We start from the raw sequence: 27973 nt of genomic DNA, 5'->3' as shown, positions 1-27973 counted from the left end.
ATTTATTTGAGAAGCTTCCAAAGGGCTCACAGTGCAGCTTGAGTGTGAGGAGTGGGTCTCAGATCCATCGATCCCAGGACATCCCCATGCCAGCCCTCCCACACTGCCAAATAGCTGGAGATAGTTTTTCCCAACAGCTGCACACTGACCCTCCTCAGGCCAGGGAGAAGAGCAGGGTGCCTCTGGCACAGGGTGGAAGGAAGGCACAGGCACAGGTAGAGCTGTGCCACCACCCCCTGCCTCCAGGAGCTGACTGCTGCGGGATTTAGTGAGGCAGAGAAGGAATCTCTGGCAGGGAGAAGCTCAGGAAAGGCCAGGCTGTGTGGGGTGGGCACAGCCATCTCTGGAGACACCTGGATGTTTTTGCCTCCTGCCCTGTGCCATCATTCCCACACAGCACCTGCACAGCTCCTTGGGGCTGCAGAGCTGGAAAAGCCATGGCAGTCCCATTCCTGGACTTCCAACGGAGGCGTTTGCTGAAGGGTTGACAGCAATAGTAAAATAACACAGACAAGGAGATATGAGACATGCTGAAAACGTGGGATAATCACCAAAAATGGACATTTAGGTTACTTAGGAATCAGCCTGTGGTTCAGAGTCACTAGACAGGGCAGGGAGAAAGGGGATTTCATAGACTTAAGTCAAAACTTTTAACCAAACCTTAGAAATCCTATTTGACTGGACCATTTACACAAAGATGTATGACAGGGATTAGCCTGCAGCCCAGGAAAAAGCAATGCCTTGGAAATTCACAGCAGTGATGTGGAGTAAGACTGAGTACAATCATTTTCTGGTTTTCTGTTCAGAGTTACCCTAAAAATAGTTCATCTTTCTTCCTTATAAAAACAGTTTATTGCTAGTTACTCAAAGATGACGTGATTGTTGTTCTGATCTGATTAGTGCTCTGTCATTTGTGCTGCACCAAGAAAGGGCACACAGATTATACACTGCAGCAGCAGCAGCAAAATGGCTTTCTGAGATGAAGCAGAAAATCATAATAACTGTTATCAAAAGAAAATTGGAAAAACTCAGACACTATTTTTAGCTTTTTATACAAGTGGACATTTAATAAATGCAGCTTTAATGGATTCTGTTCACTGGCTTTTCCACCTAGTTCAGGATTTGATGGGAGCATTCGAAAATCTTCAAATTTCACAGTTTTATCTTTACTTCCTATCTTGCAACAAAAAGTTAACTTCCCAGTTTTTTACTTTGTAATTGTTAAGAGCCTAACTGGTTAATAAGATTAAACATCCTGTATGGCAAAATACTTGCATTTCTGTTGGGAAGGTCCAAATAAATCAAAAATTTAGGTAAATTTGGGGCTGCAGCACTTACCAAATTTGTCCCAGCTGAAACACTACGATCAGCAGCAGCTCACTATGTTTCCAAAGGCTTCTCCTTATCCCTATCCAGAACTGGATGAGGAAGCATCCCAGCTATAAAACTACTGTAACGTTCTGCAGCTTTGAGGGATTTAGTGATGTTGATTTCAGCTGTCCTTGGAGCTACAGCAAGATCCACATGGACCTGAGAGATGAAATAGTTCCAGGCATCAGAAACAGGCATGAGAAGGCAGCACATCCAGTTTTATGGGAGTAGCCATTTACCATCTGGGTATCAGATTATTTGGTTTATATTAGAGGTACCATCTTACTTCCATTTAAACTATAATAACTAAAATGGATGTTCTTAGACTTCCTTCACTACCCAAATCTAGGATTACTTATTTCTATCTCTTTACTGACACGGAGATTACTACTCAGGATGTCACATGCGTATAGTTGCCCACAGTCATGAAGGTTAGGCCCTGCTATTATGTTTAAATATCCCAATTTCCAGAGCTTTCTTGACAAGACTTCCCTACAGTGGGATGCTGCTCTCTGTTACAAAACACGCTGCAGCAGAGGTGTTCAGCAGTGCCTGGAGATGCCCATGGATAACGTACTACCTATGGAATCAATATGGAATCTGTTCTCCCAGTGTCTTGCTGGTTCAGGAGCTGGAAATGCAGGTCAGAGCTGCTCCTTGGATCACTGATTGGTGTCTGGCCCAGAAGCAGCTCAGTGTTCACTGCCTGGTGACTGTCCCCAGCGAGCCATCGATGCAGAGCCCTTTGGCTCGGTGCAGTGCCTGAATCCCTCGCTGGCAGTGCTTGGCCAGCCTGGAGCCAGCTCCCACATGAAGGCAGATGGTGACTGACTGAAGACACAGACTGGAGTGCTGTCACCTGAAAGTGTCCCCTTGGGAGAAAGGCTGTGCCACAGCAGGCTGTGGGACACTGTTCTCCATCACCCTGTCTGGGACAAGGGGAGCTCTGGTGCCCGTGGCTCTGGGTTCTCTCTCTGGCCCTGCGTTTGCTCAGAGCTCCTGTAAAAAGCAAAGCCCTGTGCCCGGCGTTATCACTCCCGGCAGGAGGTTCCTGCCGAGGGAACGCCGTTAACCCTTCAGCTGCCTTTCTCCAGTGCAATGGGAACGGGACTGACATTCTCATGGCCGTGCCAGAGTTCCAGTAAGGAAGTATTACACGAATCAACAACTTTATCACAAGGTCCCACCTGTCTGGCAACACCCACGTGGGTAGTTGTTTTCTAACAATCAGAATCTGACCTATTTCCAGCTCATTTAAAAAGTTCTTTAAATTCTCAGCATGAATTTAAAGCGGGCTCTCCAAATTCTCAGTGCCTGTCTCTGCAGCAGTAGTTTCACAGTGGCAGTCTCCAAACTCCCGAGGTAATCCGTGTTATTCCAAGGTCAGTGGGTGAAAAGGGCATTTTTCACACTTGCCTGGCACTGATTTCCCTGATTCCCGTGGTGGTGTCACCCTGGGTGAGCAGCTCTGAGGGCTTGGAGAGGGAGCAAACATGTCCCAAATAATCAGCAGGAACTGGGAGACAAACCACGCTGGCCTTCCTTTCACAAAACCCTCCCTGACTTCAGCGGGAGTTTTGCCAAAACAAGGTCTGCTGGATTTAGCTCCGTTCTTCATCCTGACAGAACAAGCAGGAATTAAAGGGCCCATCATCAGATTTATAGCACACTGCAAATAAAAATAACAGTAATTATCTGAAAGAACGACTTTCATCCAACATAAATCAATGTTCCATTGGACATGTTCTAATTTATAACAAAATTTAAGTGTTTGTGGAAGATTTTCTCAGCACAAACAATCGAAATAACAAGTCTTGAGCAACGTGGTTTGATTTTTAGTAGGCATTTATGAGAGGCTGTTGCAGAAATCCAGTGCTGGAAGTATTTAGTGCATTTATCATTTGATTAAAACTGTATTCTTTACCTTGTATTTAAAGGAATTAATTATATTTATTATTTAAAAGTGTATTTTTGCCCTTTTTTGACCTTCCATTTGGCGTACTAAAGAAAAAACTCTGGTTTTGCTAATTAGGATACACACTTCCAGCATTTGTTGAAAGCCAGGAGTTGCAGTTCTTTTCCTGCAAATGGATCTACTCGAGTCAATGTCTATTTTCCTGCTTCAGTTCAGTCTCTTATTACACAAGAAGATGTCATTTTAAAGCTTCTAAATTTTATTGCAACTGCTCAAGTTCTAAACCCACTCATTTATACAATAAGCACTTAATTAAGTCTACTCTTGAAATAGGATAAAGCCAAATCCTGCACATTTTGCTAATACCAGGAAAAATGCAGTTAACAGGAACATGGAAAATGGGATCTTACCCGTTATCAAAGATAAATTCCTTTCTCTCTCCCTACTTATTTTTCCTGGAATGGAATAGGAAATATGCTTTGCACTTTGGGAGCAACAACAACAAAACCATAAAGATTTACATCACATACAAATAATGACCAAGTAAGGGAAATAATGAAGGAACTAATCTCCCAATTTCTTTATACATTTTACAACTGGTTCATACTGAAAAAACCCTAAAAACCATTATGCTTCTCTGCAATTAAAATTTGTGGGGGGTTAATGTTTGTTTTTTTGAAACTGGATTACTCTTTTTTAAACAGCAGTTGAAACTCTATGAATAATTCGGCAGTTTACTTGGTTTACACTACTACAGCATTTTCTGGTGAGTAAACCAGGGTTTAGGCATTTCTTTGCAGTTATCACAGAAATTTTAGAGCCATTAGTGAAGAATTACCAAGAGCAAAAATGGCTGATTAACTTGGGATTCTAAAAATGGAAACATTTAAAATTAAAATAATATTAAAATTGTACATTTTGCTTATCAACTGCTATTAAATGATGTAGTGCTCCAAACCAGCTTTCTGTGGACTGCAGCATTAAAACCTTGGAGGTTTTATAAAGTATTTATAAAACACTGTCCCCATCTCCCTCGTTCCGTGCTCAGAGCCTGCCGTGTTTTTATAGCACGTTAAAAAGCAAACAGAACTATCAGAACACCAAAAGTCACCCACAGACAACCTGTTCCACTAATATTTTACATTCACATTACATCTTCTGGCCCTAAGGGTTCCTCTCCTTCATTTCCCCTTCCCGTGGGCTCAGGGAGCAGCGAAGGAGCCAGTTAATGTTCCCGGGGCAGTGAGGAAAATTGGGCAGTGACAGCATCATCCTGACATTAAATCTCCTTCAGAAAACATCTCCCACAGCTCCTAACCAGGCTCTAACAGTGAGATGGAGTGTGGCTCACTCACAGTGGGTTCTTGCTGTTGTGTTACTGCTCCTTTTGTGGTTTTTGTTTACTATGCTGCACTTCAACCATTTGTATGGGAAATGCACCACTTCAAAATCTCATACCATGAAGGTTCTTTTTTGCTTCTTGGTTTAATTGAAGGTTGATCATAAAACACAAAGAGAGGGAAAGGGGGAACTTATATACTGGAAAAAGCACTATAAATATTTTCCTGGGGTCATGAACGCAACCTTGTATCACTTCACCCAGTGTTGTGGAAAGAATTAGACAACCCTTTTATGAAATGTCTAAAAGGTGTTTACAATACAACCCCAAATTAACGTGGCTTTTTCTTTAGAGAAAACATCCCATAATTCATAATTCTGTTATCAAATTTATTTTCAACCTTTGAGGGGATTCACTTGCTGGTGACTTGGCAGTGTCAGACAAATGTTTGACTTTTACTCTGACACTTGTTGAAGAATTTGATTGAAACTATATATGTCTAGATAACACCCAACAAAGTGCCCCTCTTGCGTTTGTTTCGAGATATTTTTGGAAACAACAGAGGCGACCTTGGACAGAGCTGCTTTTCCAATTTAGGAATTCATTTGGTCTAAGAGAGTAAAATTATACTCTTTAATCCTTTCGTGTACCCACAAACAAGACAGTTTAATTTTATGCTACTGCAGAATTGTTTTTCTGTACCTTCTTAGTGGTGGATCTGTTTAGGATAAGAATTAGTTCGGGTAATCAACAGTTACTTTCAAATGTACATATAAATAGTCTCTGATGTATCACATGCCCCTTAAAAATATTGTGTAATCCAAAATCTCAGCAGCCCTTTATGTAACACCTTTGCTCCTCTGGAACCAGTGCCAATAAAAGGCATTTGCCTTTGTCTTTGCTTAGAAAAATGGGATTTCAAGGCAGAGCTCACAGAGACTTGATGTAAAATCTAAATGGGGAGTGGGAAAGGGCTGGGACGGGGCTGACACCTGTCCTCTCCAGCACAAAGGGTGTTTGTCAGGCTCCCAGTGGAAGAGCCAAGGTCTGGAGCCAGGTCCTTGCTCCCCCAGAGCGGCCGATTGTTCTCTCCTGACTTGGGTTTGCCAGCTGTGCAATCGTCTCTGCAACGTTTTATTGCATCTAATCACTTAGGATGTGCTAAATAGTTTGCACTTAATTTTCTATACAATCAATATAGTTTAATTCATTTGTATCACTCTGCTACAGATCTCCTGCACTCAGGGACAAAATGGGATTAGTTTGTGGCGATGATAATGCAGTTTCACTGCTGGAAATAAAAGGAGAATTGACAGAGTGAAAGTTCTTGTCGTTTATCCTGTACAAGATTTTCTTCCTTCAATATTAATGTTGCCCCGTGTTACCTAATGATCAAATCCAAGGAATAACATGGAAACCAAATCTGCCAGTGGGATCTATGTGGGATAAGTGGTATATGCTTGGGAGTATATTGTTTATATTAATTTGATCACACTCCATGTCAATGCACACTTTTATAGCTCTGTTACACTGTGACTGATGGCTCAAGTTCTAACTCCAGAATATCCAGTTCCCTGATTTTATGGCATTGTCATGTAAAGCATTTGTGGACAGCTTAAGAGAAGCGACTCTGATCCTGTGAATCTGTGTGACTCCATTGGCACATCCACAAATCAGGTTAAAAGAAACTATTTGGTGTAGCAACTCCCATCACGGAATCTCAACATAATTGACAAACAACTCCTAGTAAATTCTGTTGGCCACGTAGCCAGATCAACAAGTTGCTGCTGTTGATGGTATTTTCTGGATTAACAAACTCCACTCTGGAGCAGAACAGGAGCAGAAGTAGGAATCCAATCCCTGTCTCTCGGCTGTGGTCTCAGGGCATGACCAGGATTCCCAACCTGATGTCCCTGTGAAACCTCCTGCGTCTGATCCTGAATATTGTTGTTCAGACCCCCAAACTCCCATCCTAGCCCGAGGTTTGGATTGTTGGAACACAAAGGAATGACATCTCAAACGTCACCGAATTTCCCAGCGCACGAGTCAGTGTCCTCGCTTGGAGTATCCTCAGCTGACCCTGCCACTGCCTGAAAAGAAATTCAGGAGTGAAATCTCTGTACATTTGTGATGTGATAATTCATTGAAAAGTATAATGGGAAGATCAGAACAGATACAAATAAATGAATATGATACAGACAGACATAAAGCCAATTCCTGAAGGTGCTTTTAATTATATTGCAACAAGGAATTTCAAACATAAAAAGCTTTGTGGAGCTAATGGAGTCAACAAAATGAAATGTGAGATTTTTCTCCTACCCTGAGATCTTTTTGTAATGCCAGAGAGATAAGATCAGGAGAAGCCCTGTGTGTGTGCATCTGTGCACACAAGGTTGGGTCTCACTTAGGAACCAGGATACAACACTTTGGGCAAACTGGTATTTGTGGGCTTGTTCTTGGTACATTTGAGTTAGAGGAAATGAAGCTATTTTTAATATTATATTATTTGAATATTACTCAATGTTGTCTTCAAAAATTGTAAAGATGCATGAATGTGAAAGAGCTGCCAGAGAAAAACTGGCTGCCTTGGAGCACGGTAAGGGATGGGAGAGTTTGCGTTTCTGGTTTATTGCCCCAGGCAGCTGTGGACAAAGCTGCTGCTTCTGCTTTTCTGTCTGCTCCTCAGTGTGCTGGAATTGGCTGGATTAGCCCTCAAATAGAAGAGCAGCAGATTTATCACTGAGCACTAAATCTTGCTTTTACACATGAGAACAACTCCAGGGTAACCTCAGTTAATGAATAACCCAGTCAATGGTGAAAGCTCCTATTTAGTGTGATAAATTTGGCCTTAAACAAAAACTTTTGTTGATACAAGCATATACCACAGGGGAATAAAAACATTTTCCCCATGAGAAAATTCAGTGTCAACAGAAAAAAAATAAATTAAATGTTCATATCATTTCATGAAAAAAAAAATCCCATTTAAAAAACCCCCACAACTTTATAATGCAAAGTCTTGAAAATTTAGACATTTGGGGGAAAAAAAAAAATAATACCGAACCCAGGTTCTTTAGACAACAGAAAAAATTAAAACCAATGCAAAATGCTTTGATGGAGATGTTCTCCTTACTTGCAAGATGTACAGCCTGTTACTGAGTAGTTCATTTAGAATCAGATGAACTCCTCATCACAGGCTCAGCAATGTTTCCAGTATTATATCCTACAAGGAGAGACATGGATACTGGAGTTTCATAATAAAGGAATTTTTCTTTGATACAGCAGCTGCATCAGAGCCAATTTTACCTGCAAACACACAGTCCTAATGCAATTTATCTTTATTTGAAATAATCCATATGGGTACATCAGTTTTTATATAAGGGCATTCAACAGAGAGGTTTGCAATGTTATGGCTTCCCTGGTGCATAAATATTGAATCCCCAATCACAGCATTAGCTAATTAAGTTGGGGGTGATTATTGGCTGGAGGAAAAGCACACACTAAGTGAGCATGGGTTAAGCCTGCCTTCAACACTGTGGTTGCTCCCTGAATACAAGGAGGATGTGGGTTTCCAGGAGATTAAACCCAGCAATCATTTGCACCCGGAACCTAAGAGGAAGCAAAAAAAACCCCCCAAAACTGGGTGCAGCTTCTTAAATTGCAGGGTGCTACATAGCATAGTGTGGAGCTTCAGCCAAAGCTTCTTCAAAACAAGAATCCCTTCAGTAAGATGGTAGTGAGAGCTCTGCTTTCAGCTGAAGTTGCTTCTTGGCACATCCCAACACAATCCATGGAATACTCAGGAAAACTCAAGAGAAGAGGTGGAACTGCCCTGCTCTGTGGCACCTCAGTCTAAACCAGCCTGGAATCATGGTGACAATGATTTTTTTTCAGTGGTGCTGGCACAACTCCGTGGGACTGCACAGTCAGGCTTATCACAACCTCTTGGTGAAAGATGATTATTAACTCAGTTGTTCCGTTTATGGCCACAAAACAACTGTGAGAGCAAAACTGAAGGGGTGGAGAGCTGCAGGTGAGGAGCTGGGAGCAAGGGACGTGGAGAACAAGGGGCTGGATCTTCCTAAACTACCTTTTCCCTCAAAGAAAACAACTTTTGCAAAGCTGCACCTCTGTTTGCAGTCCCTGTTGTCCTCAATGTGCTTCAGGGACAGTATGAAGACAAATTAGAAAAATAACAAGTGTTTTATTAGAAAGCTCCCAAGCCAAGGTGAAATCTTCCCTTAATCAAAACCTGTTCCCCTAATGGATGTTGAATGATCACAGAGTTAAATAGCAGAAAACAAAACAGAAATTTTATCACTTAAGAAATGCCTACCAGGCAATCAGTGCTGGAAGGCAGGAAATTAATACTCATAACTTCTGGTTACTCTGGCAGCAGGGTTGTGCTCCTCTCCTTCGTGTGAGCCTCAGAAAATGAAATACTAAATGCAGAATGATCACCTGGGCTTTTGATTTTCCAGGGAATGCTTTTTCCTGCATAAACTCATTGTCCTCCCCTCTGAGAATGTATGCATCTGTTAAAGTGGAACATAGAGTTCTGGAAATGTGTCGCCTACACGATGGGATAAATCAGACTGAGCCTCTTTCCTGATGTAATGTCTTGGACAGATCCCTCCTGAGTTCCTCCACAGGATTTTGGAACAAACAAAGGGAACTCAGACTGCCCTAATTAGTGCACCCCATCATTTACACGGGGCATTGCTCGTGGCAAGGCAGGACTTCATGACTTTTATTTAGTGTCACAAAAACTCCCAGACACACTGTACATGTTCTGTGTATTGATAGATAATATGAGTGGGGAGATTTTAAAATGCTTATGCAAGAAACTGTGGAAAACACCAAAATACTGCAATCCAGTTGTGGGTTATTATGTAATTCAAGTAGACAATATTTTTCAATCTCCTAAGCAATTAAAATTTGAAATATGTAATAAACCCTACATCACCATGTGCCTTGTTTATGGTCAGTTTAAGGATTGCAGACTGTGCCAATCTGGTTTGGGCTCTGCCTTTGCAAAATTAAGAGAGAGAGTTTGCAAAGGAAACAATCCTAACAGTATTTTTCTGAGTAAATGCTTTCATCCTGAGCTTTATTAAAAACACATAGAACTAATGCAAATGTAATAATAACATACATAACTGCCAGCAGTTCATGCAATATCATTAAGATATTAAAATTCCATATAAAATCAAGATGTCTGCTTACAGGAATTGTTAGACTCTCCTTAAGATTAATAGGATGACAATTTTTGGGGGAATAATTCACTCCTGCTCTAAGTATAACCCCTGTGAACTGAATGAACTAACCTCTTTTGAGTCAATCAAGTCACACCTACCTGGGATAAAAGAGTCCGACCCAAATAATCCATAATTAGATCCTCAGCTGCCAACACTATCAATCTCCTGAGGTCTGGGGTGGCCTGATCTGCCCTCGTTCTCCAGCTGCATTTCAGGGAACAGGATTCATTCTTGCAAGAAAAGAGACAATTTTCAGGCACGTGGAATACTAAAATAATGTTGTTGGACATTCATCATCTTGAAGTATCTTAATTTGTTGCCATTAACATATAATCAGGAACCAGATTATGACCTTGCCAAGCAGAACAGCAATTATCTTATTGCTTATGCAGTTGGGGGCTGCTTGCTGCCTTTTATTACACCTTGAAGGAAAATTCAGATGCTGTTCAAACAGATTGAAGTTCTTAATATCAGGTTCAATCTGCCAAAATCACTACCCAAAAGTTCAGCTGCACACACCCTTTACACAAATTCATTTTTAGGAAGACAAAAACTGGATCAATACTGAAGTTATAAAAGAATTAATTTCCATATTATTCTCATGTATTGGGTGTTTAATATCAGTTACCTTTCAAGAACATGATATTCTTGGGATAATTCAAATTGATACTCTCTGTTTCTAGCACTATTTTTTCAGTGGTCATTACATAAATGTAGTGGTTACCTGTGGCTTTGAAATTCCACAATGATATCACTTAAAATAAAAATAAATATTTCAATTTTAGTATCTTATGATGCAATTAAATGAAAAATGTTGCATGCAAAGATTTAAATTTTATTTAGAATCCTTTATTCACAGCACAGCTCTTATGACTATTAAATCTGTTTGAAAAAGAAAATCTTATTGGTATCAGGTACAAATAAAACTCATTCCTTTCCAAAACCATCTGGATTAAATCCTTTCAAGCATTAACACACTGAGGCACACAGAATCCTTCAGAAGCATCAGAAGGCCCTCACACAAACTGCAGGGATTTTTTCCTCATTTCTATGGCATATGTTGTATCAGAAATCACAGTTAAAAGAAATTTCATGCTCAAAATGGAAATCTTTTCTCACATGTAACTCAGCCAAAAATTCCTGTGATGGCAGAATTAAATTTGGGGTTGTTCTCAAATGGTAAGGAAGCTACAATATGGAACAATTACCTTTTTTTTATTCCTAACTACAAAAATTGTTACTTTCACTGAACATTTATAATCATCTTAAAGACTCATCAGTAGCTGTCAAAGAAGTCCATTGTCTCTGCCCAGAATTTCTTTTGAATTTTTTAGAGGAATTTGCATATGTGCTGATCTAGAAGAAATAATTAATTCCTCTTTCATGTAAAATGCAATGAGTGCAGCAGATAGGAAATGATATTCACTTACAAACACGTACAAGCAGCATCTTAACCTCAGCTGAGACTTTCTCCCACAACACAGAAAGGTGGACTGCTACCTGGGGGCCACAACGAGCACATAAATTAAATTCCAGACTGGTCAGACTGAAGAGAGAACAATTTTGGTGATTTCGGTGTCTATCTTCTGCCAATATTTTTATTTTCTTGCTCTAAAAATACCCCTAGAGGAAAAAATCTCACTGCATGTAACTTCTTTCTGTTGAGTCATTTGGTTTGTTTATCAATCCTATGTAGAGGTGCAGTTTTCCAAAACGCCTCCTGCATGCAGAATAACTCCCCTCTGAACAGACTCTCTACCTGAGCATCAGGGAAACAAATAAACCTGTAGCTGAGGACATTTCAAGGACAAGGAAAATTACTGTTGAGAGGAGAATTATCTGATTTGGTTCGTGTTTATTTTTACTTATCTCGAGCAATCTGCTCTCCAACAGAAGATGCTTATTTGCAGAGGAGAAGACTGTCTCCTTCTTGGACTGATGCCCAACTGGAGCAACGGTGCCACCAAGGACAAGAAGTACATCCTGAGCACAGATCACCTCATGTAATAGTGACCAGTGTTAGGGTAGCAATGCTTTGTGTCATATATCTCAACTAGTTAAGGATAAATTCTTCATTTCTTCCCATCACGTTTCTTACCCACTAGGCTGTCTGCCTTCCACCCAGGAGCTGCGTATTCCCAAGTAAAATATGCTACATGTGAAACTCCAGAATTAATTATTCCCAAAGAACTTGTGTAGGGAAGCTCTAGGGTACAGCTCTGTTAGTTTATTTTACACATGCTTGCTGCCAAGCTAGGGGGTTTTACAATTTCACAAGAAATCTTCCTGTGAGGAACTGCTGAGAAAAACTTCTTCAGTCCTGGTGTCCTGTGATGAAGGAATAACTCCAGGTTACCAGCTGAAGTAAACCTGACTGTAGCAGACTGGTGGGCACACAGGTTAAGAAGCAGAAAAGACCTGTTAATTTTTTGCTGCACTGAATCACTAAGAAAAATACAAAAGAGAAAAATTAAGGCTCAACCCTTCCATCTGCTTAAGGCTCAACCCTTATTTTTAGTTTATTTCTCATGCAGTGACTTTGTCTTGCAAACTCTTTCATGCGAGGCATTAACTAAGGCCGAGTTACTGATGTGCCAGTGATGGTATCCAGTAGTTACTGAATATAAACCTGGGTGTTTGTGTGCTCTGAGCCTTTGCCTCAGTAATATCTTTAAATATAATAGTCTCTGCCTGTTGGCTTGTTTTCTCACAGGGAGGGTGACAGAACATTTTGTGTTCTCTTATCTTCAATAGCAATGAAACAGGAGGAGCTCCACAATGCGAAACCAAATCTACTGCTATTAATACAACATCCCAGCCACAGAGAAGAGATTTGTTTATTTACCAAAGCTAGAGATGCCTCTCTCTGACCTTTCCAGAGCTTGTGTGCTTCAGCTGGGAATAGATTCCTCAGAACTGGGTGCTCTTTTAAAAATATACAGTAAAAAACATATACACAACACCCCCGAAACAGAGCTCAGGCTGCAGCCCAAATTGCATGAAGTGACACACAGCTTTGGGTAGTTAGAATAAGTCTAACTAGGGCACAGTCCATATTCAGTTTTGATTTCTTTGCTAGAGCACGGAGATCAGTCAGCTCTCCAAAGCCCACTCGCCTTCCTCGCTGCCACTCAGCGACACATTCGGCTGACTATAACCATACATGGGCCCATTTTCTGTCTGAGGCCTAACAGCTCCCTGCAGCCCAAGAAATCTGCCAGGATGGATCTTCTTCTTCTCTGCATAATTAAAAAGTGCTTCAGACTGGAAGGTATTTGGTTTAAAAAAAAAACCAAAGAAAACAGAGATTCTTTTTCTGGAATTCGCCCTGCTTTACCTGGGCTTTAAACCAGTGAGAATCATTAAATGCACAAACTAAACATTTTTTTCACAGTTGGTTGTGTTTAGTTACTGCCTGTACACTTAAAATAGTATCTGCAAGAGTTAAATCTTGCATTAACATTAGGGATTCAACCTGGTTTAACCTCACCGACTCAGTATTTTTTGTTAAGCTGGTGCATCTCTGGTATAGCAAGAGCATGGAGCTCTCCACAGCTCCCTTTGCTGGACAGCTTTACACTGAATTTCCTCAGCTTTCTACTTCTCAGAAGCAGCAGCCCTGCACCACAGCTGGCAAAAAGGAATGTGGGCTGGCTCCTCTGCCACCCAGTTCTTCAGCTCAGCAAATTATTTCAACTTACCACTGATTTTGGTACCTGCTCTGTGACTGGTATTTTAGTCTAAGCAGACTAATAATGACTTACAGAAGCAGATCTGGGAGTAGAAGCAGGAAACCAGGGAAGGAACTGGCCCTACGTGCCCTGGCTCAAAAGTAATAATCATTGAACAATATATAAAAGGGAAACAACAGTTATGCCATGTCCTCCTCCAGAGTTACAGCAGAAGGCAGCACCCAGGCCTGTGGTTTGACAATGTCAGTCATCTGTAGAATTAGAAATAGGAGGCAACAGTCCAAAATATGGACTGTCTTTTCTCTATAACCACTGGGCAAAATTATTTATAAATAAAACCTCCCAAATATTATTCTCAACCATACAGCAATTTGGAAGGCCAAAAAACTGTCTTTCATTACTCCAGAAACTACTTCACACTTCTGAAGGAACTGGTTTAGGAGTGATGCATCCCCTCATGCTCTGACCAACTTCACACTTCATTTTTTATCCAAATCTAAGTAACAGGCTTTGGGGACCTTGTCTGTATTCCTTCCTACTCAAGTCTGCTCCCATCTGCCTGATCCCCTCGGTGACTTTATAATAGTTCTTTTGTGTCACCACAGCTCCTGCTGCCTCCCAGTCCAACTTCCCACACCGATCTCTCAAACAGCACTCCCTGCTTTTGCATCTTCACTGTCTGGATCTGCAAGTGCATGAGTAAGGGCTTGTTTGTGTGCACAAAATTTACTATGACCACTTTTACAATTCAAGTTCAGGCAGAGAAGAACTCCATACACACAGCAAAGCTCCGTCTCCACGGAAAATTGTCAAAAAGCATCTGATTGCAGGAATTAGGGGAAAGTTCTGTGAGGAACTTGTGGGAAGGGGTCCCTCACCCTGCCTGATTCACAGCTGGGGTTTCTCTGTGGCACTTGAGACCAGTGATGTGAGAGGTAAGGCAAGAGTGGGAGCAGATTCCTGTGGGGCTTCACCAGCCAAATTCCTATCTAGCAAAAGGTTGCTACAGCAACTCTGAGCCTCCTGAGATTAAGAAATTATTGTAATGGCTGCTGAAATGCCTCCCCACTGCTCTGAGACAGGGTAAGGAAAATCCTTCCCTCTGATACAGGAACGGTTGCCCGCTGCCACACTTCACATCAGCTCTGTACAAGCACCAGGCTTCCTGAAGCTGCCCAGGAGCTCATGGCTACTTTTCTCTTTCCCTCATTTACATGCAATGCAAACAGAAATAATAAACCTAAACATCACACAACAAGGACTACAGTTCCAACATCTTTTTTTCCCATGGAGACCGTAAGAGAAAAACAAATCATATGGCAGAAGTTAATATACTGCTGAGTGGGCTGAACAGAATTTAGAAACCTGTACAAAGCCAAAATATGTATTTTCCAGAGTAGAATTTGTGGTTTTCAAAAACCACATAGATAGAAAAAAGCATAAACAAACCAAACCAGGACAAAACCCCTCAGAGCTTCTCAATGACTCAATGTCAGCAGGTTTTTGGCTGCCCCCAGCCTGTGCTTGTTTTCCTCTGGCATCTGTCCCGCTCACAGGTCGTTCAGTCCACTGGACTATGTAATAAATACCAGACAGAGATGATGCTTTAGACAGAACAGGAACACTTGTGACTGAAACAGGTCCTGAATCTAGAATGGGGTGGCCTGAGGACAACGGGGACATAGAAACAGCAAGTGGTGTACTCTGTACGTGGAAAAAGTTTTGCAGAATTTCTCCCATTTCCCTCCTTTTCACTTTTCAGCAACCCAGTTTGGTCTAGAAGCCAAAAATGAAAACAGCAGAATCACTGATCTGAAGTAGCACCCGTGCTTACCTGAAATAACTGGATGACATTTTAAATTATTTCTTTAAAAACAAGAGTCACAACTTTTGTACAGATGCCCAGTTTTAACCTGAGCATTAAATTTTGGCCACAACAAAAAAGACCACATTTTTCTGGGTATAAATCCAGTCAAATCTATGCAGTTACCTCCTGGCTGAATTTGGCCCAACATGCCTAAAAACCCCTTTGGGATGGTTCAATTCCAAGCATTGCACTAATCCATTCTCCTGCAGTTGCTGAATGCTGTGATATGTGGTGCCAGCATACAGCATCTGAAACTTTTTGACACAAGCTTGGTGTCATTAATAGAGTATTTCATTGCTTTTTAACCTTTCACCAGGTCTGTGAGCTTTTGGATTAACATTGAAAGGCTCCAGAACAAACCCTTCTTTCAGTATGACAAAATATCTTGCTCAAGTCTGAGAAAATTTTTCTTTTTACTTCTCTCAGTTTACTGTCTACTGTGAAGATGATTTTCAGAGATCAAGAAAAGCATATAATGTTTAAAACAAAACATTTGTTAACTAAGGATTTCCTGGATATTTCTGCTTTCTTATTTATACTACGTCCTGGACCTTGTGAAATCACTGTTTAACTTTCAGTATTATTTATGGAAGCAAGCCTGTTGCTGTTTCCAGATCTCAAAGAGAACTTTCAGTTTGCAGTTTCAGTACCAGGTGCACAGTCCTGGTTTAAATTAATCAACTAAAAAAGCAACATAAAGTAAGTATTTAACCCTCTCATACTCTGGCTGAGTCTTCACAGGTAGGATGTTTTTCTGCCTCTAAGCTCTCTCATTGGAATCAGGCTCCAGAGTCCTCAACCCTCCTCTTCTATTTGAAATTTGGGAATGCACAGCCTTTTTAGTGCAGCAGAGGTAAATACTAGTTTTGGGGCATTTCTATAGTGCATAGAGAGATTTGAAATATTGCTCCCTTGGTCATAGAGATAAAATACCTAAACATGGAAAGAAATTCTAGGAAATGTACACATTTTATGAGGCTTTGCATGGTGCCACTATTGATCAAAACTTTTCAATCCACAGTAGAAAGAGGCAGACAATGAGGCATAATGATTAGCGCACTGGATGTGTGATAAATCATTATCAACTTCTGTGCTGTCAGTGTGACTACTCTGACTTAACAGCCACGAGGAAAACCAATCAGCTTCAAGTGGGACCCTCCTCAGCACACAGACCTGGATTTGCAGGCTGTAGCACTATGTGCTATCACTCACAGCTGCAGAAACCAAGTGCAAAGAGATGTAAAATGTGAGCAAATCAGAAATCAAAGTTTTACATTCATTTGCATGGGTAGAAGTGACTGTGCATACGGGAAATTCACGTGGCTGCTCCAAGCAAGGCTGATAATGGTTGCACAATATGGACTATAATGAAAAAGATGAGAGAGAGCAATAATAAGTAACTAATTTAAAACTCTGCTCAGGTGCTGCCTCACCTTCCAGTCCTCTTGCTGACAGCTGTAGCTTTGTCACATGACAGAAGATACATGGGATCATTGCTCAGGCTCCAGCACCACACCAGCATTGGGTAAATCTGCTCAGGAGGCTCCTGGGAAGACACAGAGAGGTTGCAGTCTGGTGATGGTAGAAGGATGGAATATTGTTGTTTTCCAATGTTGTTGTTTTTCTTTTAACCCTGGGGAAATGCATCCCTAAGTCTTTATTTAAAAGAGAAAATATTAAGACTTCAAAATCAAGCACGCATTGAAATGATAAAATTTCAGTGTTACAAAAAGAAGCCAGGAATCTTGTAATTAAAGATTCCTTTAGGGCATATACATGGAAAGGCAACCTTTATTCTGGCATTTTCCAACTTCAGTGTACTTGCAAATTATGCATGTTTTGGCAAAGATTTTGTATCTGTAAAATGTATATATTATATATAGAACTGAATTAATCTCTGATATATTTTTGCCTCATAAATACAGTTTCCTGTTTCCATGCTAGAATCTACAGCATTAACATATTCACATGCCAGTTGCTGGATTTATTCTTGATAATCCAAAGGCTGAGACTGGACATGCTCAGCCTCTCCAAATTTCAGTCTTATCTAGCATTTTTTCTAAGTCACCCAGATAAATTATCTCAATGTCCTGGTAAAGGGATTCTCCTGTCCAGGGACTCTGGAGAGCTCCAATTTTTTTTTTTTCCACATCTGACACACAATTATGAGTTCAAGTGCTAAGACTGATGAACAGAATTTTTCTTCTTTTTCACTGATTTAATTGTTGAGAATGTGTAATGTTGTACCAAGAATTTCTAAATAAAAGTGGTTTTTAAAACACTGTGTAAGCAAGACTATGGCAAATTTATTTCAGTGTGCAACAAGCCACATAAAGAAAAAGCAACACAGTGAATCTGAAAATAATCTTCCTGAAGAATTAGAAAAGTGGAAGAAAGGCTGGAGAAGGAGAGACACACTCATTCATCTTCTTGCAAATAATATAAGAATGTGACATATTCATTTGTACTTGAACAGATTATTTCATTGTCCAGAAAAAAAGTTTTCTATAATTTTTTTCTGATAAATTAAATAAATGAGCTAACGAATTAGAAAAGAAAAAAAAGAACATATTTAATTTTTATTGCACTCAAATTCTGAATTATACACATGGTTCATTTTCATTCATGTCCTCTTTCTATAATACAAATGTTCTGCAAAAGCAGCAAAACTGCTCTTTGCTGCTGCCTTCAAGTGGAAGTTTCTCTGTGTATTCTGCAAACATTTCAGTCCAATTAAATTCAGTGAAAACTGAGGCACACAGGCACTGAGGCCTCTGTTGGACTCAGGAGCCAAGCACAGAGCCTTCAGTATTCCATCTGCACGCCCATCCCCATAGCCCTCTTCCCTCTTTCCTGCCTAGGTATACTTTCAGGGACAAAAAAGGCAGGCAGAGCATGGAGCATCCTCTGACAGGCTCAGAGAACAGATGTGCCCACTGAAAACACTCCAGATGCCAAGAACATGAACCACGTTCGGATCAGGAAATCCTGACTGCCTCCAGTGAGGGGTTAATGAAGGATAAGTGTGTGCATTTGCTGTTTGTTGCTCAGCTAGCACTTCCTTATGACAATATGCCTTACTTAATCTGCAAAGGTCAATGGATTGCTCTTTAGTGCCTTCCAAATGCCTGTGCAATGAACTTTGTCATTTTTAACACACATTTCTCAGCAAAGAACTGGTGGTACAGGTTTGAGGCTTAAAATACCTCTTCAGCTGCAAACACCTTTCACTGCACTGTATTTCCACACTCCCCACACAGCTTTAGAACTGTCAGGGCTAAGCAGAGACTCCCCTGTAGTCTCACTCTCAATTTGCACAGAAACTTGCACAAGCTAAACAATGAAGAGTACAATTATTAATTTCCTTCTAGTCCTCTTGCAATATAAATGACCAGCCAAAGTATTGAATGTGCAACACAAGTGCAGAGAGATGTAGGAAAACTGAGATATATTCTCAACCTGCAGTGTGGCCATGGTTAACAGCAGTTTGGGGGAGCAACTTATTCTGCATTAGATCACTTAAAAAAAAGAGGTGAAAATACTGCAGGTCAACAGCATAAATGCCCAGAGAATGGTATGAATGAGCACAGCCCTAATCCTAGGAGCTAAACCACACAGCTGCTGCTCCCCTTTCCCCCATGTGGTGCTCCACTGGAACCAGGCGTGGTGGATACCCAGAGCCCCAGGTTTGGGATATATTCTGACCCAGTGTGGATAGTTGGAATAGCACTAGAAATCTCCATGCAGCACCAGGACTGTGGGGTTTAACTTAGCAGGTAGTGGAATGCACAAGCACAGCACAGAGACAAGACTGGGGAATTAGGCTGCTGGCAAGTAGCAGCTGAAAGCTGATTGAATACAACAGATTGGGCTTTCAGACTGGACAGATAGGCAGCAGCTATTTAAATGGAGTATTAACAGTTTTGCTCTTAATTATTTCCAAACCTTCCAGCTAATGCAAACTCAGTACGACATGTATTTTGGCCTCAATTAATTATTTGTTGTTTCTGTGTGAATCCAGTTAAAAGAAAGCTGAGTGGTTTGTTGAGAATTTCTGCATCTTTATAATCGTTCCTTTAAGTGCTTGGCTTACTTCTGCAAGCAGCTGTCATGCAAGTAACTGAATCTATACCTCACAAAAATGGCCACTTTCTCCATTTCAAGTGGAATTTCTTTCTGAAATGACACTGCCCTGCAACCCAACAAATGGTCACCACTCTGCCCAGTGGCAGGTGGAAGGCTATGGAACTCCAGATCTAAATATGGAAACTCTACGCCTTCAGAAAAGGGAGATTCCTGCCTTGCCTATTTTGCATCTTACTTTTTGGTCTGGGAGGAGCTGACATTGAGGCATTTCTATATCTGGAACAGCTTTTTCTAGAATTTTCTGGAAGTATTTATTAGGAAATTTTATCTCAGATCCTTGCATAGTTAGTCATGTGAAAGCCACAACAGCTGGTTTACACCTCAAAGAGTAAACAATTACTAATAAAATGTCAAACCACTCCCAAACATCTCTGAAATAAGAGAATGACCTTCCAAAATATGTTTGAACAGACTGCTTTAATGCAGCTATTTCCAAAAGAGCTCTGTTTTCATATCTGTACTTCCTATGTATCATCCTTAATACACGTTTTGTATAGAATACCTGGGATCTCTCATCAATACTAATCCAATATGGATCCAGACACACCATAGCACTGTGACAGATGGGACAGAATGTCCTACATGACATTTATTCAGCTTGTGAGAGGACAGACATATAAAGATTATGGCAGCATAAAGTAAAAAAGGTTCATGAAGCCAACACGTGGTCCAGCGTATGGAGTGCTGACTGGCACAAAGCCAATCCATCCCAAAATCTGACACGTATTTTTACCGTCATGGTGAATTTATAGCCCAAGATTTTTATATTCTCTTCATCAAAAACAAACAAACAAACCCAAACCCCTCTTCAATTTCTGCTTTTTATTTCATTGCACTTAGGAGAAAGAAAACGTCCTCTCATTGAATTGAAGTGAGAATGAATTTAACTGAGCCTCTTTGCTAATCAGAATAAGTGAATTGATGCTTCTTTGAGCCAAAACAGCAAAAAAATAAACTACTGGTACTGCTTTGGTGTATAATGGCTTTCAGACCTCTTGTTTGGATGATTCAGAAGGAATCAAAATGTACAGAAAGAGTAACAAAACCCAGTCTTGTGTAAGCCAGGATCAAACAAAAGGATTAACTGGTATGTCATGGTTTCCAGTGGCAACCACAGTTTTTCAAACAAAAATTGTTAATGGATAGGAGATTAGGGGTTTGATTAAAAAAACTGGACATCACATTTAGTAAGAGTTGAGATGAGCTGCATACATCCCATGCCACGTGGAAAGACATCTCTTTCCCATCGGCCAAAACGTCGGTACAGAAAGAAACACAGAAGCCACAGAAGTTGTTCATGGCTGCAGCACATCATATCCAGCATAAAATGACTACAAAATGCCCCCAAGTCCAGTACTTTGAGGCCTTAACAGGTATCACAAAACCACCCTAAAATTGTCTCAACATATGAGAATATTGAATGCTCCAAGTTTTCTTATGGAAGATGAGCATCCCCAGGCTTTGAAGGAATACCTGCCAGATTCCCACAGCTTGGTGATTGGACTTTTTTTTTCAAAGTGGTGCTTGCCTTTAAAGATCAGTTTAATCAGTGGAGATCTCCCAGCTTTACAGAGCAGCAGGGAGTTCTGCACAGCAAATATGAATTAGCAAATCCACTTATCCCTTCCTACAGTTGTCACAAACAGGTGCTACGTGAACACAGGCCAGAAACAATTCATGTCTTTACCACTCTCAATGAGATTTTAATTCTTCTTCTTAGTTTTTTTCTGTGACATTTGAAATGAGTAGACTCTTGTATCTGCAAGGTAATCAGATTCACATTTGGGAATGGTACATGAACTGAACACACTGCCCCGAGGCTCAGGCCTGAAGGAATTTCAAGTGTGCAGAGATGGAATATGCAAAGACAGGAATAGGAGGTGGTTTAACCCAGCAGGCAGCTAAACACCACTAAGCAGCCCCTCACTCACACCACTCTACACCAGTTACTGGGAGGAAAATTAACTCTATCCCAGGCGACACCAGGACAGAGGAACATGGTGACATTGCTAACTCTGAGAAGGGAAGTGCATTTTTGGATTGGGGAGGCAGAGGTGCATGTCAAATGCTGTGATTTGGAACAACAGTGCTTCTCCCTCCCTTTGCACAGGTCTGAAGAGCTCCACAAGTGTTGTTCCATTTCAGTGCTGCCACAAACTCCCCAGGTGAAGGCAGCACCAGCCAGCAGTGGAGTAGCAAGAATGCTTGTTGTGTTCTTTCAGTGCTGCAAAATTTCTGGCTGCCACACCTAAATTATTCCTGGAGTACCCGGTGCTCCTCCTCCCACTCCTGCATGGCTGACTGAAGCTAAGACGTGGCCCTAATTTTGCAGCAAGTCTCAACAAGAACAGTAAACAGTCCACAGCATTCCTGGCACACAGAGCAGACGGGAACAAGAATTGTCTTTTAGCAGCTGCCATCCAGAAGAGACAGAATATATTTTCCAGTTAGGAATTCTGGATAAAAGCAATGAACCCCAGATAGACAGTTTGTACTGTACCTTCAGTTTCAGCCAGAGATTCTTGAATTTGCAGTCAGAATATGGCAGGACAATGTCTGATGATGCTTTTGCTTTCTCCTTCAATCCAAGCTTCTTTTCACTGCTCCATTGAAGGCAACATTACACAAATCTGTCCAAAAAGCACAGCATGGTGCTGTAAGTTTTTCACATTTCCAGCAAGAAAATTAGATGATTTAATTTTTCATTTTATTTAATCATCCTCTGATATCTCATATTTATCTCTTTGCCTGCCTATCACTATATTGTAACTGAATTTTGTTACTAAATGCCATTAGTAACGCAGAGAGATGAAGTGCTTACCCACATGTGCCAGTGTTAGAATTAGAACTGTATTTCTCAAAATTCTAACCCATTGTTGGTTAAGAAAAAGTCAGAATCTTCATCTACTATGCACTTGGATTCTAAACATTATTTCACCCAGTTCAAAGATCCTGTATTATGTCTCCAGCTGGCTTTTTCTTAGAGCTATACAGCTGGAGCACAAAAGTGTTCTGAAATGTCCCAACTGAATTTCAAATGAGTATCAGAAATAGGCAAGGATATACATGATACATGCGGAATATGTGTCTAGGGAAATCACAGAAGATCTAGTTTCCACTAGTTGGTTATACATAAATTATTTAGGCAGTAAGCCTGTTGATTAGCTGGAGGCAAAGATACCTATTTTAGGTGTACTTATGGTCAGGATTAACTCATGAAACTTGGATGGCATCACCCATAAAACGGCTAAAATAATTTCAGCAACCTCATGCAAAAATTAGATGTTCTCTTTTTCATCACTTTTTAAATTTTTTAAATTATTTTTTACTTTTCCCTAACAAATACGACATGATTTTTGAAAATCATGTGATAAATGTCTTACAAAACCACACTAGAAACTATTTAGGGTGACAGGAGAAGAAAGAGGACTGGGAGCCAGGAGACCATTTCTATTTCTAGTTCTGCCATAGACTGTGTGACTGTGACTTTGAACCTCAGCTCCCGTTTTTGTGAAACAGGGATGACAATCCTGTTCTCTCAGGGATATTCTGTAACATAATTTTCATTTTTTTAAGGTTTACGAAATGCTCGAGACCCTTGATTAAAAGCTGCAAATGCAAATAATCAAGTAAGAGTAACCACAGTATCAGCATTACTATTATTATTGTTAATAATAATAAAGTTTGTTAATGTTATTAATATCAAATTATAAGCTCACTAGCATTGTTCTGACAAAAAGCCCAACCTGCACAGAGCAGGAAAATCATTGTAGCTCACTTCTAGGAACAAGAATGCTGCCAGCAGAGTTTCAACATGGGAGTAGAAAAGAATTCTTTAAGTTCTCCATCTGAGCAATTGTAGGTGGTAAAAATGAGTATCTTTTCAATAATGCTTTGTGACATGGGAGCAGAAGCAGCTTTAAGAGCTTAACAGTATTTTTAAAATATGACTCAGGGGAGGTTTTCTTTTTCTAACAGAACTGGGGGAAAAAAAACCACCCAAGAGTTAAACAATCTTTTAGAAATCCAAAACCTTGAAATAGAACAAGAATTGTAGGTCAGGATAATTTGAGTTCACATGCAACACCATTGACATATAATAAATCTATGCATAAAAAAGCATAAAAAACCAGATGTCTTATATTGGAAGCATTGAGTTCTGGCAGATAAACTGCAAGAATTTCTGTTTTGTGAGTGACCAAAACCTACCACAGGTAATTTAGGATCTTAAATCCCTTTCAAAAAGCTGTCATTTCTGTGAAATACCTAGATAGATTGTATTAAGTGGTAGAAATGAGGTGAGGAAATGGAAGCATAGGAGATCAATATAACATTTGTTCCACTAAAGAAAAACATGTTCAGGTTTGGTTAGAGTCACATTAATAGAGAATGAAGGCAGTCCAGCAGGTTCTTTTTTCCTCCTGAATAGCCCATGTTAGGAAGCATTTGTGAAAACCTTAGAAAGGTAGGGGAAGGTGACAGACACACTGTACCCACTAGTCTTACCACAAAAATATTGCCTTTTAAGAAACAAAACCTATGTGGATTGTGGGTTACACAGATTTCTGAGGGTTCAGACTGGAAGACTTTAACCAGTAAAACAAAAAGAGCACTTGGTTTCAATCCCTCGTTCTTATTTCATGACAGAGAGGAAAAAAAAATCACCTCACGAGAATTTAATATTAAATAGCATTTTGGAAATTCTATTTAATATACCCCATAACCAATAGAAGAGCTTGTTTGATGGCATACAAGAATTTTATCATTGTCTGAAAACTGAGGTGTGCTACTTCACTGTATTACTAATAACTACCTGTGAGTTCAGAGGAAATCCTCCACAAGAAACACAGAAACTTCAGCTTGTGTCATATTACAAAGTGTCACACGTCTAAGAAGAGTGGTAGTCATGTGCCATTAGTCCCAAACAATGCCTGAAAATGGAGTCATCTCCATGAGTAAGAAAAGCTGTTCAGTCTTACATTATTGCTTCTCACCTACATGGAGTGCACCTGCATGTCTTCCTTTCAATCTTGAAAAGTCAGAGAGAGTGTGACTTTTCCTTGTGATTCAGCAAATACATGGAATGACAGAAGATCGTGGCATGGTAGATCTGTTCATGGTACCATGCAAGAACTCTGAAAAAAGGGAAATATTTATTGTTGTACAAACACTGCCACTGATAGGGTCAAGGGAATAAAAAACAAAAGACATTTTAAAAACAAGGAATTCACACGGTTCACTTAAACCAGAGTCTTACTGTACAAAGCCTGAGTAACTTTTTGCTCAGGAAGTAGTGGCCCATGACCACCACTAAAGTAATTCAACTTTCTATTGCACAACTGAGTGCACCCTGTGTAGCACTATGAAGTTCTACAGGTAAGTACTACACAACACGATCCCAGCTATGGCACCCCATCACCTTGTTACAGACGTAAAATACAGGGCAATTCTGTAACACCTTACAAACAACAAACTACCATTTCATAAACATTGTGCTAGGCCATGCAGCCCCCTACAAGCTTGGTAGTATCCCCAGCCCCATCTACAGAGAGCAAAACTGAGATCCAGAAGCCCACAAGGAATATTTATAGAAGAAAAGAAACGGCAGAGAGCTGCCAAATTAATCAGAATTAGATCATAATTAGATGGAAAAATCAGGTCAGGATGAGATAAGAATTCAAATCATGTGGGCACCAACCAGTGTTTTATTTCTAAAGTTGCTGTGCATTTTCTAAAATAACAGTCCAGCTGATTTCTTGTCCAGGGAACTGACTCACCACCAAAATAAGGAGAAATTATTTTTTCAGATATGGATAATGGACTTTGGTTCTGATAAAATGTTTCTCCCATACTCCTAGGTCTCATACTTAAACCAGTAAGGGATACACAGAAAGATTTTTCCAAGCAGGGAAATGGAGATTATTGTGGCAAATACTCTAATGGAGTCTTCGGAGATGAACCAAATGACCATGAATAGGATATAAAAATAAAATAAGGAATCTACCAAGCCAAACAGTGATCTCTCATAGCTACTGTCACTGAACTCAGACTCTGTCTCGGTGCCTCTTTTACACTTCCAAGGCAGCAAGGAGTTCTTTGTGCAGGAACAGAGATCCAGTTCTAGAAATCTCCCAGCAGCAACACCATCCTTTGTGTTCACAGTCTCTCAGTCTCAGTGGAAGTCAAATTCTACCTGCTGCTGATACAGGAAGGCACATTGCCTAGGAATAAAAATTATTCAGAATAAAGTCATATTATCTTCATCAACATCCAAACTCGCATTTTATCACTGATTTCTCTGCTGGGTTTGTGTAACTGTTTTAGTCTCAGTGCTTTTTGCATTTTGCTGTTTAATCTATAAGCTTCTTAAAGGGGGGAGAGTCAAAAAAAACCCCTTTGACATAATACCATGAATTCAAAGAGCAAGCTGACTGGAAAAAATAGTTACTATATTTAAACTGCATTATCCTATGACAGAACTGCAGATTTAAAACCTTTCCACTTTGATACAGCAGTTTTGCAGCATTTTAATATGCCTTAGTAGATTTCAACTGGCTGAAACATTTTAATAACTGTAATTTCAGAGGAATAAAATAGTACTGTGGGAGGAAGAAACAATGCCCCCATTTGTCACTCATGAAGACTTGTATTTGAAATCAGCCAGGGTGATGAGAGCAATGAGCTTGGTGGTCTCAACATAAGCCCCATTAGGCAATTAGCCAGTTGGCAAAAATCATGACATAATTTGGCACAATTAAGCAGAATATTCACTTTGTCTATGTTCACTGAAAGAGATCCTATTGCAGGTCAGCATTCATGTGTATTGGCTCAACAACTGGCATTTTATGTTGTGCTCTTCCATGCTGAGTTTAGCTCCACTCAAAACTATTAATCTTGTTTGAAAATTGAGCTACGAAACATATGTGTTTGAGTACAGCAAGAGACAATTCACATTATGACCAGTAACTCTGCTGTGAATCTGCTTTGCAGCAGTAGGGATGACTTAATGTTATTGCAATTTGAAGGAAAGCATCCTGCAGTCCTCTCTCAGGCCAAATTCCCATTTACTTCAATTAGTAAGCATTACAGGAACTGTTTTAATGCTGCTGCCTGATGTGTTGGCTGCTTCTTCTTAATATATTACAGTGAAAAAAGATAGTAGTGAATATATACTTCCATTATGTGAATGGAATTTCAACAAGGCCAAAACTGCCCCAGTTTGTTGTGTTTCTTTCCCAGGTACCACTCAGAGGGGTTCCACTCTAATAACAAACTGCGACTTTGCAGCAGCAAAATGAATTTATTTCCTTCCTTAAAAATGGAGAATGTAAAGCTCTCTGCACCTGCTGGAAGCATGAATTGCCTGGAAGCTTTCATGGGCTCGTTTTGTTCAGGCAGAGCTGAGGTGCTGTCATATTGATTTGGGTCAAAATAACCATCTTTAGATAACCCTCTCCTTTAGATAACCATCTTCTTTAAGAAGCAAGACGAATGTCATGGAAAGCGTTATGAATCCTTGCAGACCGATGGGAAACAACACTGATTTCAACTCACAATTCTAAATTTGTATGATCTCAAGTGATGCCAAATTTAGCAGGTACTGCTTCTGCTGCAGTGTCTACATGGGTATTTGTAGCTCGTTCTGCACTGTGCTGTCTAGACCATGAATTGTATCTGCAAATGTTTTTCAAATGTGTAGCTGTCAGAGGATTTGGAAGGTATCACCTGCAAAGGAGTCCTCACTGGCCAGCAGCAGTGGTCCTGCACTTCTCGAGAAAGACAGGGAAAGGACTGTGAAGGAAATGTAGAGGTTATTCTGCTCTGGAAGAGAAAGAACTGTAGAGAAGTATTTAATTCAGCCATTCTTCTCTCAAAATTCACTGAGCCATAACAGAACACGTGACAGAAATAAACACAGGCAGAGGACTGTGCTTCCAGGTTCTTTCCAGATTTTATATAAGGTGGAAAAAAAGGGGAAGACTCAAATTCTCTGTACTGAATAGATGAGAGAGAAACAACGAATGGGAGTTGTCAGACTGTAGCTGAACTAGTGAACCCCAGAGAATGCCAAGAGTTCTCCAGGATTTGCTAGAATTCAGACTCTGTTTGCCTTCCTAGCAGCATTTCCTCCTGTTAACAAGTTAGATAGAAAGAACACAGTATCTACTTTATTTTACCCTCTGCCAAGATCTAATTGCATGTGCCATGCCTCTGGTATGCTTAAAATAATTTTCCATAAGGCCTTTAGGAAACAGGCACAAAAAGGAAACCAAGAATGACACAGGAAATGTAACACAGGGAAAAATAATATGAAATGCGACCTGGGTTTCTTACTAGTATCATTTTGTTTTGAAAATTGATAGAGATGCTTAATTGTAATACTTTAAA

At 40.2% G+C, this 27973-nt stretch overlaps 1 long non-coding RNA gene across 2 annotated transcripts; it reads right to left on the bottom strand.

The window, feature by feature from the left end:
• Nucleotides 1-2793: 2793 nt before the first annotated feature.
• On the bottom strand, nt 2794-27394 carry LOC138119018 (uncharacterized). 2 transcript variants are annotated; one of them, XR_011155362.1, is made up of 7 exons: nt 27311-27394; nt 25590-25806; nt 24580-24720; nt 22086-22215; nt 16873-16985; nt 9979-10110; nt 2794-2990 (listed from the first exon to the last, which is right to left on the bottom strand). It is a non-coding gene; the product is annotated as an uncharacterized lncRNA (long non-coding RNA). The 2 variants fall into 2 exon arrangements; XR_011155361.1 differs by lacking the exon at nt 2794-2990 and adding an exon at nt 6529-6715.
• Nucleotides 27395-27973: the final 579 nt, after the last annotated feature.

This window comes from Aphelocoma coerulescens, chromosome 15, assembly GCF_041296385.1.
Source record: "Aphelocoma coerulescens isolate FSJ_1873_10779 chromosome 15, UR_Acoe_1.0, whole genome shotgun sequence".
In the NCBI taxonomy this organism is placed as follows: Eukaryota; Metazoa; Chordata; class Aves; order Passeriformes; family Corvidae; genus Aphelocoma; species Aphelocoma coerulescens.
The sequence above is the reverse complement of the archived record's forward strand: the minus strand, read 5'-3'. Positions and strand labels throughout refer to the sequence as shown.